The sequence below is a fragment of the Osmia lignaria genome, unplaced genomic scaffold (genome assembly GCF_051020975.1).
Source record: "Osmia lignaria lignaria isolate PbOS001 unplaced genomic scaffold, iyOsmLign1 scaffold0007, whole genome shotgun sequence".
Taxonomy (NCBI): Eukaryota; Metazoa; Arthropoda; class Insecta; order Hymenoptera; family Megachilidae; genus Osmia; species Osmia lignaria.
The window spans coordinates 21,816,491-21,828,570 of NW_027478164.1; positions in this window are offsets into that span (position 1 = coordinate 21,816,491).

Genomic DNA, 12,080 nt, shown 5'->3' on the forward strand with positions numbered 1-12,080 from the left:
TGCGAGCCGCAAATGCCACTTCCAGCTTAGCTGTGCAGAAGAAGAACAACAAGAAGAAGAAATATCTCGAAATATGTCGGTCAGGCCCCTTCCCTTGAGATATATCTGCAAATATCTCGGAAACGAAGCGAGCTATGGCAAAATGTTAAGAGACGTTTTTTGTAGAGAATTATGTTTCCTACAATTTATGTTCTATGATATTTTTTGATCAGAAGCGTAGTTTTCGAGATATATCGAGATATTTAAAAGTTCCGAAGCCGCACCAACATAATAGAGATACAGAAACACCGTGGCCCCTTTCTTTGAGATAACTCTGCACTAGTGCGAGCCGCAAATGCCAGTTCCAGCTTAGCTGTGCAGAAGAAGAACAACAAGAAGAAGAAATATCTCGAAATATGTCCGTCAGGCCCCTTCCCTTGAGATAAATCTGCAAATATCTCGGAAACGAAGCGAGCTATGGCAAAATGTTAAGAGACCTTTTTTGTAGAGAATTAAGTTTCCTACTTTTTATGTTCTATGATATTTTTTGATGAGATGCGTAGATCTCGAGATATATCAAGATATTTAAAAGTTCCGAAGCCGCACCAACATAATAGAGATACAGAAACACCGTGGCCCCTTTCTTTGAGATAACTCTGCACTATTGCGAGCTGCAAATGCCACTTCCAGCTTAGCTGTGCAGAGGAAGAACAACAAGAAGAAGAAATATCTCGAAATATGTCCGTCAGGCCAGTTCCTTTGAGCTGAATCTGCAAATATCTCGGAAACGAAGCGAGCTATGGCAAAATGTTAAGAGACGTTTTTTGTAGAGAATTATGTTTCCTACAATTTATGTTCTATGATATTTTTTGATCAGAAGCGTAGTTTTCGAGATACATCGAGATATTTAAAAGTTCCGAAGCCGCACCAACATAATAGAGATACAGAAACACCGTGGCCCCTTTCTTTGAGATAACTCTGCACTAGTGCGAGCCGCAAATGCCAGTTCCAGCTTAGCTGTGCAGAAGAAGAACAACAAGAAGAAGAAATATCTCGAAATATGTCCGTCAGGCCCCTTCCCTTGAGATAAATCTGCAAATATATCGGAAACGAAGCGAGCTATGGCAAAATGTTAAGAGACCTTTTTTGTAGAGAATTAAGTTTCCTACTTTTTATGTTGTATGATATTTTTTGATCAGAAGCGTAGTTTTCGAGATATATCGAGATATTTAAAAGTTCCGAAGCCGCACCAACATAATAGGGATACAGAAACACCGTGGCCCCTTTCTTTGAGATAACTCTGCACTAGTGCGAGCCGCAAATGCCACTTCCAGCTTAGCTGTGCAGAAGAAGAACAACAAGAAGAAGAAATATCTCGAAATATGTCCGTCAGGCCCCTTCCCTTGAGATAAATCTGCAAATATCTCGGAAACGAAGCGAGCTATGGCAAAATGTTAAGAGACCTTTTTTGTAGAGAATTAAGTTTCCTACTTTTTATGTTCTATGATATTTTTTGATGAGATGCGTAGATCTCGAGATATATCAAGATATTTAAAAGTTCCGAAGCCGCACCAACATAATAGAGATACAGAAACACCGTGGCCCCTTTCTTTGAGATAACTCTGCACTATTGCGAGCTGCAAATGCCACTTCCAGCTTAGCTGTGCAGAGGAAGAACAACAAGAAGAAGAAATATCTCGAAATATGTCCGTCAGGCCAGTTCCTTTGAGCTGAATCTGCAAATATCTCGGAAACGAAGCGAGCTATGGCAAAATGTTAAGAGACGTTTTTTGTAGAGAATTATGTTTCCTACAATTTATGTTCTATGATATTTTTTGATCAGAAGCGTAGTTTTCGAGATATATCGAGATATTTAAAAGTTCCGAAGCCGCACCAACATAATAGGGATACAGAAACACCGTGGCCCCTTTCTTTGAGATAACTCTGCACTAGTGCGAGCCGCAAATGCCACTTCCAGCTTAGCTGTGCAGAAGAAGAACAACAAGAAGAAGAAATATCTCGAAATATGTCCGTCAGGCCCCTTCCCTTGAGATAAATCTGCAAATATCTCGGAAACGAAGCGAGCTATGGCAAAATCTTAAGAGACCTTTTTTGTAGAGAATTAAGTTTCCTACTTTTTATGTTCTATGATATTTTTTGATCAGATGCGTAGTTCTCGAGATATATCAAGATATTTAAAAGTTCCGAAGCCGCACCAACATAATAGAGATACAGAAACACCGTGGCCCCTTTCTTTGAGATAACTCTGCACTATTGCGAGCTGTAAATGCCACTTCCAGCTTAGCTGTGCAGAAGAAGAACAACAAGAAGAAGAAATATCTCGATATATGTCCGTCAGGCCCCTTCCCTTGAGATATATCTGCAAATATCTCGGAAACGAAGCGAGCTATGTCAAAATGTTAAGAGACCTTTTTTGTAGAGAATTCTGTTTCCTACAATTTATGTTCTATGATATTTTTTGATCAGAAGCGTAGTTTTCGAGATATATCGAGATATTTAAAAGTTCCGAAGCCGCACCAACATAATAGAGATACAGAAACATCGTGGCCCCTTTCTTTGAGATAACTCTGCACTAGTGCGAGCCGCAAATGCCACTTCCAGCTTAGCTGTGCAGAAGAAGAACAACAAGAAGAAGAAATATCTCGAAATATGACCGTCAGGCCCCTTCCCTTGAGATAAATCTGCAAATATCTCGGAAACGAAGCGAGCTATGGCAAAATGTTCAGAGACCTTTTTTGTAGAGAATTAAGTTTCCTACTTTTTATGTTCTATGATATTTTTTGATCAGATGCGTAGTTCTCGAGATATATCAAGATATTTAAAAGTTCCGAAGCCGCACCAACATAATAGAGATACAGAAACACCGTGGCCCCTTTCTTTGAGATAACTCTGCACTATTGCGAGCTGCAAATGCCACTTCCAGCTTAGCTGTGCAGAGGAAGAACAACAAGAAGAAGAAATATCTCGAAATATGTCCGTCAGGCCAGTTCCTTTGAGCTGAATCTGCAAATATCTCGGAAACGAAGCGAGCTATGGCAAAATGTTAAGAGACGTTTTTTATAGAGAATTATGTTTCCTACAATTTATGTTCTATGATATTTTTTGATCAGAAGCGTAGTTTTCGAGATATATCGAGATATTTAAAAGTTCCGAAGCCGCACCAACATAATAGGGATACAGAAACACCGTGGCCCCTTTCTTTGAGATAACTCTGTACTAGTGCGAGCCGCAAATGCCACTTCCAGCTTAGCTGTGCAGAAGAAGAACAACAAGAAGAAGAAATATCTCGAAATATGTCGGTCAGGCCCCTTCCCTTGAGATATATCTGCAAATATCTCGGAAACGAAGCGAGCTATGGCAAAATGTTAAGAGACGTTTTTTGTAGAGAATTATGTTTCCTACAATTTATGTTCTATGATATTTTTTGATCAGAAGCGTAGTTTTCGAGATATATCGAGATATTTAAAAGTTCCGAAGCCGCACCAACATAATAGGGATACAGAAACACCGTGGCCCCTTTCTTTGAGATAACTCTGCACTAGTGCGAGCCGCAAATGCCACTTCCAGCTTAGCTGTGCAGAAGAAGAACAACAAGAAGAAGAAATATCTCGAAATATGTCCGTCAGGCCCCTTCCCTTGAGATAAATCTGCAAATATCTCGGAAACGAAGCGAGCTATGGCGAAATGTTAAGAGACCTTTTTTGTAGAGAATTAAGTTTCCTACTTTTTATGTTCTATGATATTTTTTGATCAGATGCGTAGTTCTCGAGATATATCAAGATATTTAATAGTTCCGAAGCCGCACCAACATAATAGAGATACAGAAACACCGTGGCCCCTTTCTTTGAGATAACTCTGCACTATTGCGAGCTGCAAATGCCACTTCCAGCATAGCTGTGCAGAGGAAGAACAACAAGAAGAAGAAATATCTCGAAATATGTCCGTCAGGCCAGTTCCTTTGAGCTGAATCTGCAAATATCTCGGACACGAAGCGAGCTATGGCAAAATGTTAAGAGACGTTTTTTATAGAGAATTATGTTTCCTACAATTTATGTTCTATGATATTTTTTGATCAGAAGCGTAGTTTTCGAGATATATCGAGATATTTAAAAGTTCCGAAGCCGCACCAACATAATAGGGATACAGAAACACCGTGGCCCCTTTCTTTGAGATAACTCTGCACTAGTGCGAGCCGCAAATGCCACTTCCAGCTTAGCTGTGCAGAAGCAGAACAACAAGAAGAAGAAATATCTCGAAATATGTCCGTCAGGCCCCTTCCCTTGAGATATATCTGCAAATATCTCGGAAACGAAGCGAGCTATGGCAAAATGTTAAGAGACCTTTTTTGTAGAGAATTATGCTTCCTACAATTTATATTCTAAGATATTTTTTGATCAGAAGCGTAGTTTTCGAGATACATCGAGATATTTAAAAGTTCCGAAGCCGCACCAACATAATAGAGATACAGAAACACCGTGGCCCCTTTCTTTGAGATAACTCTGCACTAGTGCGAGCCGCAAATGCCAGTTCCAGCTTAGCTGTGCAGAAGAAGAACAACAAGAAGAAGAAATATCTCGAAATATGTCCGTCAGGCCCCTTCCCTTGAGATAAATCTGCAAATATCTCGGAAACGAAGCGAGCTATGGCAAAATGTTAAGAGACCTTTTTTGTAGAGAATTAAGTTTCCTACTTTTTATGTTCTATGATATTTTTTGATGAGATGCGTAGATCTCGAGATATATCAAGATATTTAAAAGTTCCGAAGCCGCACCAACATAATAGAGATACAGAAACACCGTGGCCCCTTTCTTTGAGATAACTCTGCACTATTGCGAGCTGCAAATGCCACTTCCAGCTTAGCTGTGCAGAGGAAGAACAACAAGAAGAAGAAATATCTCGAAATATGTCCGTCAGGCCAGTTCCTTTGAGCTGAATCTGCAAATATCTCGGAAACGAAGCGAGCTATGGCAAAATGTTAAGAGACGTTTTTTGTAGAGAATTATGTTTCCTACAATTTATGTTCTATGATATTTTTTGATCAGAAGCGTAGTTTTCGAGATACATCGAGATATTTAAAAGTTCCGAAGCCGCACCAACATAATAGAGATACAGAAACACCGTGGCCCCTTTCTTTGAGATAACTCTGCACTAGTGCGAGCCGCAAATGCCAGTTCCAGCTTAGCTGTGCAGAAGAAGAACAACAAGAAGAAGAAATATCTCGAAATATGTCCGTCAGGCCCCTTCCCTTGAGATAAATCTGCAAATATCTCGGAAACGAAGCGAGCTATGGCAAAATGTTAAGAGACCTTTTTTGTAGAGAATTAAGTTTCCTACTTTTTATGTTCTATGATATTTTTTGATGAGATGCGTAGATCTCGAGATATATCAAGATATTTAAAAGTTCCGAAGCCGCACCAACATAATAGAGATACAGAAACACCGTGGCCCCTTTCTTTGAGATAACTCTGCACTATTGCGAGCTGCAAATGCCACTTCCAGCTTAGCTGTGCAGAGGAAGAACAACAAGAAGAAGAAATATCTCGAAATATGTCCGTCAGGCCAGTTCCTTTGAGCTGAATCTGCAAATATCTCGGAAACGAAGCGAGCTATGGCAAAATGTTAAGAGACGTTTTTTGTAGAGAATTATGTTTCCTACAATTTATGTTCTATGATATTTTTTGATCAGAAGCGTAGTTTTCGAGATATATCGAGATATTTAAAAGTTCCGAAGCCGCACCAACATAATAGGGATACAGAAACACCGTGGCCCCTTTCTTTGAGATAACTCTGCACTAGTGCGAGCCGCAAATGCCACTTCCAGCTTAGCTGTGCAGAAGAAGAACAACAAGAAGAAGAAATATCTCGAAATATGTCCGTCAGGCCCCTTCCCTTGAGATAAATCTGCAAATATCTCGGAAACGAAGCGAGCTATGGCAAAATCTTAAGAGACCTTTTTTGTAGAGAATTAAGTTTCCTACTTTTTATGTTCTATGATATTTTTTGATCAGATGCGTAGTTCTCGAGATATATCAAGATATTTAAAAGTTCCGAAGCCGCACCAACATAATAGAGATACAGAAACACCGTGGCCCCTTTCTTTGAGATAACTCTGCACTATTGCGAGCTGTAAATGCCACTTCCAGCTTAGCTGTGCAGAAGAAGAACAACAAGAAGAAGAAATATCTCGATATATGTCCGTCAGGCCCCTTCCCTTGAGATATATCTGCAAATATCTCGGAAACGAAGCGAGCTATGTCAAAATGTTAAGAGACCTTTTTTGTAGAGAATTCTGTTTCCTACAATTTATGTTCTATGATATTTTTCGATCAGAAGCGTAGTTTTCGAGATATATCGAGATATTTAAAAGTTCCGAAGCCGCACCAACATAATAGAGATACAGAAACATCGTGGCCCCTTTCTTTGAGATAACTCTGCACTAGTGCGAGCCGCAAATGCCACTTCCAGCTTAGCTGTGCAGAAGAAGAACAACAAGAAGAAGAAATATCTCGAAATATGACCGTCAGGCCCCTTCCCTTGAGATAAATCTGCAAATATCTCGGAAACGAAGCGAGCTATGGCAAAATGTTCAGAGACCTTTTTTGTAGAGAATTAAGTTTCCTACTTTTTATGTTCTATGATATTTTTTGATCAGATGCGTAGTTCTCGAGATATATCAAGATATTTAAAAGTTCCGAAGCCGCACCAACATAATAGAGATACAGAAACACCGTGGCCCCTTTCTTTGAGATAACTCTGCACTATTGCGAGCTGCAAATGCCACTTCCAGCTTAGCTGTGCAGAGGAAGAACAACAAGAAGAAGAAATATCTCGAAATATGTCCGTCAGGCCAGTTCCTTTGAGCTGAATCTGCAAATATCTCGGAAACGAAGCGAGCTATGGCAAAATGTTAAGAGACGTTTTTTATAGAGAATTATGTTTCCTACAATTTATGTTCTATGATATTTTTTGATCAGAAGCGTAGTTTTCGAGATATATCGAGATATTTAAAAGTTCCGAAGCCGCACCAACATAATAGGGATACAGAAACACCGTGGCCCCTTTCTTTGAGATAACTCTGTACTAGTGCGAGCCGCAAATGCCACTTCCAGCTTAGCTGTGCAGAAGAAGAACAACAAGAAGAAGAAATATCTCGAAATATGTCGGTCAGGCCCCTTCCCTTGAGATATATCTGCAAATATCTCGGAAACGAAGCGAGCTATGGCAAAATGTTAAGAGACGTTTTTTGTAGAGAATTATGTTTCCTACAATTTATGTTCTATGATATTTTTTGATCAGAAGCGTAGTTTTCGAGATATATCGAGATATTTAAAAGTTCCGAAGCCGCACCAACATAATAGGGATACAGAAACACCGTGGCCCCTTTCTTTGAGATAACTCTGCACTAGTGCGAGCCGCAAATGCCACTTCCAGCTTAGCTGTGCAGAAGCAGAACAACAAGAAGAAGAAATATCTCGAAATATGTCCGTCAGGCCCCTTCCCTTGAGATAAATCTGCAAATATCTCGGAAACGAAGCGAGCTATGGCGAAATGTTAAGAGACCTTTTTTGTAGAGAATTAAGTTTCCTACTTTTTATGTTCTATGATATTTTTTGATCAGATGCGTAGTTCTCGAGATATATCAAGATATTTAATAGTTCCGAAGCCGCACCAACATAATAGAGATACAGAAACACCGTGGCCCCTTTCTTTGAGATAACTCTGCACTATTGCGAGCTGCAAATGCCACTTCCAGCATAGCTGTGCAGAGGAAGAACAACAAGAAGAAGAAATATCTCGAAATATGTCCGTCAGGCCAGTTCCTTTGAGCTGAATCTGCAAATATCTCGGAAACGAAGCGAGCTATGGCAAAATGTTAAGAGACGTTTTTTGTAGAGAATTATGTTTCCTACAATTTATGTTCTATGATATTTTTTGATCAGAAGCGTAGTTTTCGAGATATATCGAGATATTTAAAAGTTCCGAAGCCGCACCAACATAATAGGGATACAGAAACACCGTGGCCCCTTTCTTTGAGATAACTCTGCACTAGTGCGAGCCGCAAATGCCACTTCCAGCTTAGCTGTGCAGAAGAAGAACAACAAGAAGAAGAAATATCTCGAAATATGTCCGTCAGGCCCCTTCCCTTGAGATAAATCTGCAAATATCTCGGAAACGAAGCGAGCTATGGCAAAATCTTTAGAGACCTTTTTTGTAGAGAATTAAGTTTCCTACTTTTTATGTTCTATGATATTTTTTGATCAGATGCGTAGTTCTCGAGATATATCAAGATATTTAAAAGTTCCGAAGCCGCACCAACATAATAGAGATACAGAAACACCGTGGCCCCTTTCTTTGAGATAACTCTGCACTATTGCGAGCTGTAAATGCCACTTCCAGCTTAGCTGTGCAGAAGAAGAACAACAAGAAGAAGAAATATCTCGATATATGTCCGTCAGGCCCCTTCCCTTGAGATATATCTGCAAATATCTCGGAAACGAAGCGAGCTATGTCAAAATGTTAAGAGACCTTTTTTGTAGAGAATTCTGTTTCCTACAATTTATGTTCTATGATATTTTTTGATCAGAAGCGTAGTTTTCGAGATATATCGAGATATTTAAAAGTTCCGAAGCCGCACCAACATAATAGAGATACAGAAACATCGTGGCCCCTTTCTTTGAGATAACTCTGCACTAGTGCGAGCCGCAAATGCCACTTCCAGCTTAGCTGTGCAGAAGAAGAACAACAAGAAGAAGAAATATCTCGAAATATGACCGTCAGGCCCCTTCCCTTGAGATAAATCTGCAAATATCTCGGAAACGAAGCGAGCTATGGCAAAATGTTCAGAGACCTTTTTTGTAGAGAATTAAGTTTCCTACTTTTTGTGTTCTATGATATTTTTTGATCAGATGCGTAGTTCTCGAGATATATCAAGATATTTAAAAGTTCCGAAGCCGCACCAACATAATAGAGATACAGAAACACCGTGGCCCCTTTCTTTGAGATAACTCTGCACTATTGCGAGCTGTAAATGCCACTTCCAGCTTAGCTGTGCAGAAGAAGAACAACAAGAAGAAGAAATATCTCGATATATGTCCGTCAGGCCCCTTCCCTTGAGATATATCTGCAAATATCTCGGAAACGAAGCGAGCTATGTCAAAATGTTAAGAGACCTTTTTTGTAGAGAATTCTGTTTCCTACAATTTATGTTCTATGATATTTTTTGATCAGAAGCGTAGTTTTCGAGATATATCGAGATATTTAAAAGTTCCGAAGCCGCACCAACATAATAGAGATACAGAAACATCGTGGCCCCTTTCTTTGAGATAACTCTGCACTAGTGCGAGCCGCAAATGCCACTTCCAGCTTAGCTGTGCAGAAGAAGAACAACAAGAAGAAGAAATATCTCGAAATATGACCGTCAGGCCCCTTCCCTTGAGATAAATCTGCAAATATCTCGGAAACGAAGCGAGCTATGGCAAAATGTTCAGAGACCTTTTTTGTAGAGAATTAAGTTTCCTACTTTTTATGTTCTATGATATTTTTTGATCAGATGCGTAGTTCTCGAGATATATCAAGATATTTAAAAGTTCCGAAGCCGCACCAACATAATAGAGATACAGAAACACCGTGGCCCCTTTCTTTGAGATAACTCTGCACTATTGCGAGCTGCAAATGCCACTTCCAGCTTAGCTGTGCAGAGGAAGAACAACAAGAAGAAGAAATATCTCGAAATATGTCCGTCAGGCCAGTTCCTTTGAGCTGAATCTGCAAATATCTCGGAAACGAAGCGAGCTATGGCAAAATGTTAAGAGACGTTTTTTATAGAGAATTATGTTTCCTACAATTTATGTTCTATGATATTTTTTGATCAGAAGCGTAGTTTTCGAGATATATCGAGATATTTAAAAGTTCCGAAGCCGCACCAACATAATAGGGATACAGAAACACCGTGGCCCCTTTCTTTGAGATAACTCTGTACTAGTGCGAGCCGCAAATGCCACTTCCAGCTTAGCTGTGCAGAAGAAGAACAACAAGAAGAAGAAATATCTCGAAATATGTCGGTCAGGCCCCTTCCCTTGAGATATATCTGCAAATATCTCGGAAACGAAGCGAGCTATGGCAAAATGTTAAGAGACGTTTTTTGTAGAGAATTATGTTTCCTACAATTTATGTTCTATGATATTTTTTGATCAGAAGCGTAGTTTTCGAGATATATCGAGATATTTAAAAGTTCCGAAGCCGCACCAACATAATAGGGATACAGAAACACCGTGGCCCCTTTCTTTGAGATAACTCTGCACTAGTGCGAGCCGCAAATGCCACTTCCAGCTTAGCTGTGCAGAAGAAGAACAACAAGAAGAAGAAATATCTCGAAATATGTCCGTCAGGCCCCTTCCCTTGAGATAAATCTGCAAATATCTCGGAAACGAAGCGAGCTATGGCAAAATCTTAAGAGACCTTTTTTGTAGAGAATTAAGTTTCCTACTTTTTATGTTCTATGATATTTTTTGATCAGATGCGTAGTTCTCGAGATATATCAAGATATTTAATAGTTCCGAAGCCGCACCAACATAATAGAGATACAGAAACACCGTGGACCCTTTCTTTGAGATAACTCTGCACTATTGCGAACTGCAAATGCCACTTCCAGCATAGCTGTGCAGAGGAAGAACAACAAGAAGAAGAAATATCTCGAAATATGTCCGTCAGGCCAGTTCCTTTGAGCTAAATCTGCAAATATCTCGGAAACGAAGCGAGCTATGGCAAAATGTTAAGAGACGTTTTTTATAGAGAATTATGTTTCCTACAATTTATGTTCTATGATATTTTTTGATCAGAAGCGTAGTTTTCGAGATATATCGAGATATTTAAAAGTTCCGAAGCCGCACCAACATAATAGGGATACAGAAACACCGTGGCCCCTTTCTTTGAGATAACTCTGCACTAGTGCGAGCCGCAAATGCCACTTCCAGCTTAGCTGTGCAGAAGAAGAACAACAAGAAGAAGAAATATCTCGAAATATGTCCGTCAGGCCCCTTCCCTTGAGATATATCTGCAAATATCTCGGAAACGAAGCGAGCTATGGCAAAATGTTAAGAGACCTTTTTTGTAGAGAATTATGCTTCCTACAATTTATGTTCTATGATATTTTTTGATCAGAAGCGTAGTTTTCGAGATACATCGAGATATTTAAAAGTTCCGAAGCCGCACCAACATAATAGAGATACAGAAACACCGTGGCCCCTTTCTTTGAGATAACTCTGCACTAGTGCGAGCCGCAAATGCCAGTTCCAGCTTAGCTGTGCAGAAGAAGAACAACAAGAAGAAGAAATATCTCGAAATATGTCCGTCAGGCCCCTTCCCTTGAGATAAATCTGCAAATATCTCGGAAACGAAGCGAGCTATGGCAAAATGTTAAGAGACCTTTTTTGTAGAGAATTAAGTTTCCTACTTTTTATGTTGTATGATATTTTTTGATCAGATGCGTAGTTCTCGAGATATATCGAGATATTTAAAAGTTCCGAAGCCGCACCAACATAATAGGGATACAGAAACACCGTGGCCCCTTTCTTTGAGATAACTCTGCACTAGTGCGAGCCGCAAATGCCACTTCCAGCTTAGCTGTGCAGAAGAAGAACAACAAGAAGAAGAAATATCTCGAAATATGTCCGTCAGGCCCCTTCCCTTGAGATAAATCTGCAAATATCTCGGAAACGAAGCGAGCTATGGCAAAATGTTAAGAGACCTTTTTTGTAGAGAATTAAGTTTCCTACTTTTTATGTTGTATGATATTTTTTGATCAGATGCGTAGTTCTCGAGATATATCGAGATATTTAAAAGTTCCGAAGCCGCACCAACATAATAGGGATACAGAAACACCGTGGCCCCTTTCTTTGAGATAACTCTGCACTAGTGCGAGCCGCAAATGCCACTTCCAGCTTAGCTGTGCAGAAGAAGAACAACAAGAAGAAGAAATATCTCGAAATATGTCCGTCAGGCCCCTTCCCTTGAGATAAATCTGCAAATATCTCGGAAACGAAGCGAGCTATGGCAAAATGTTAAGAGACCTTTTTTGTAGA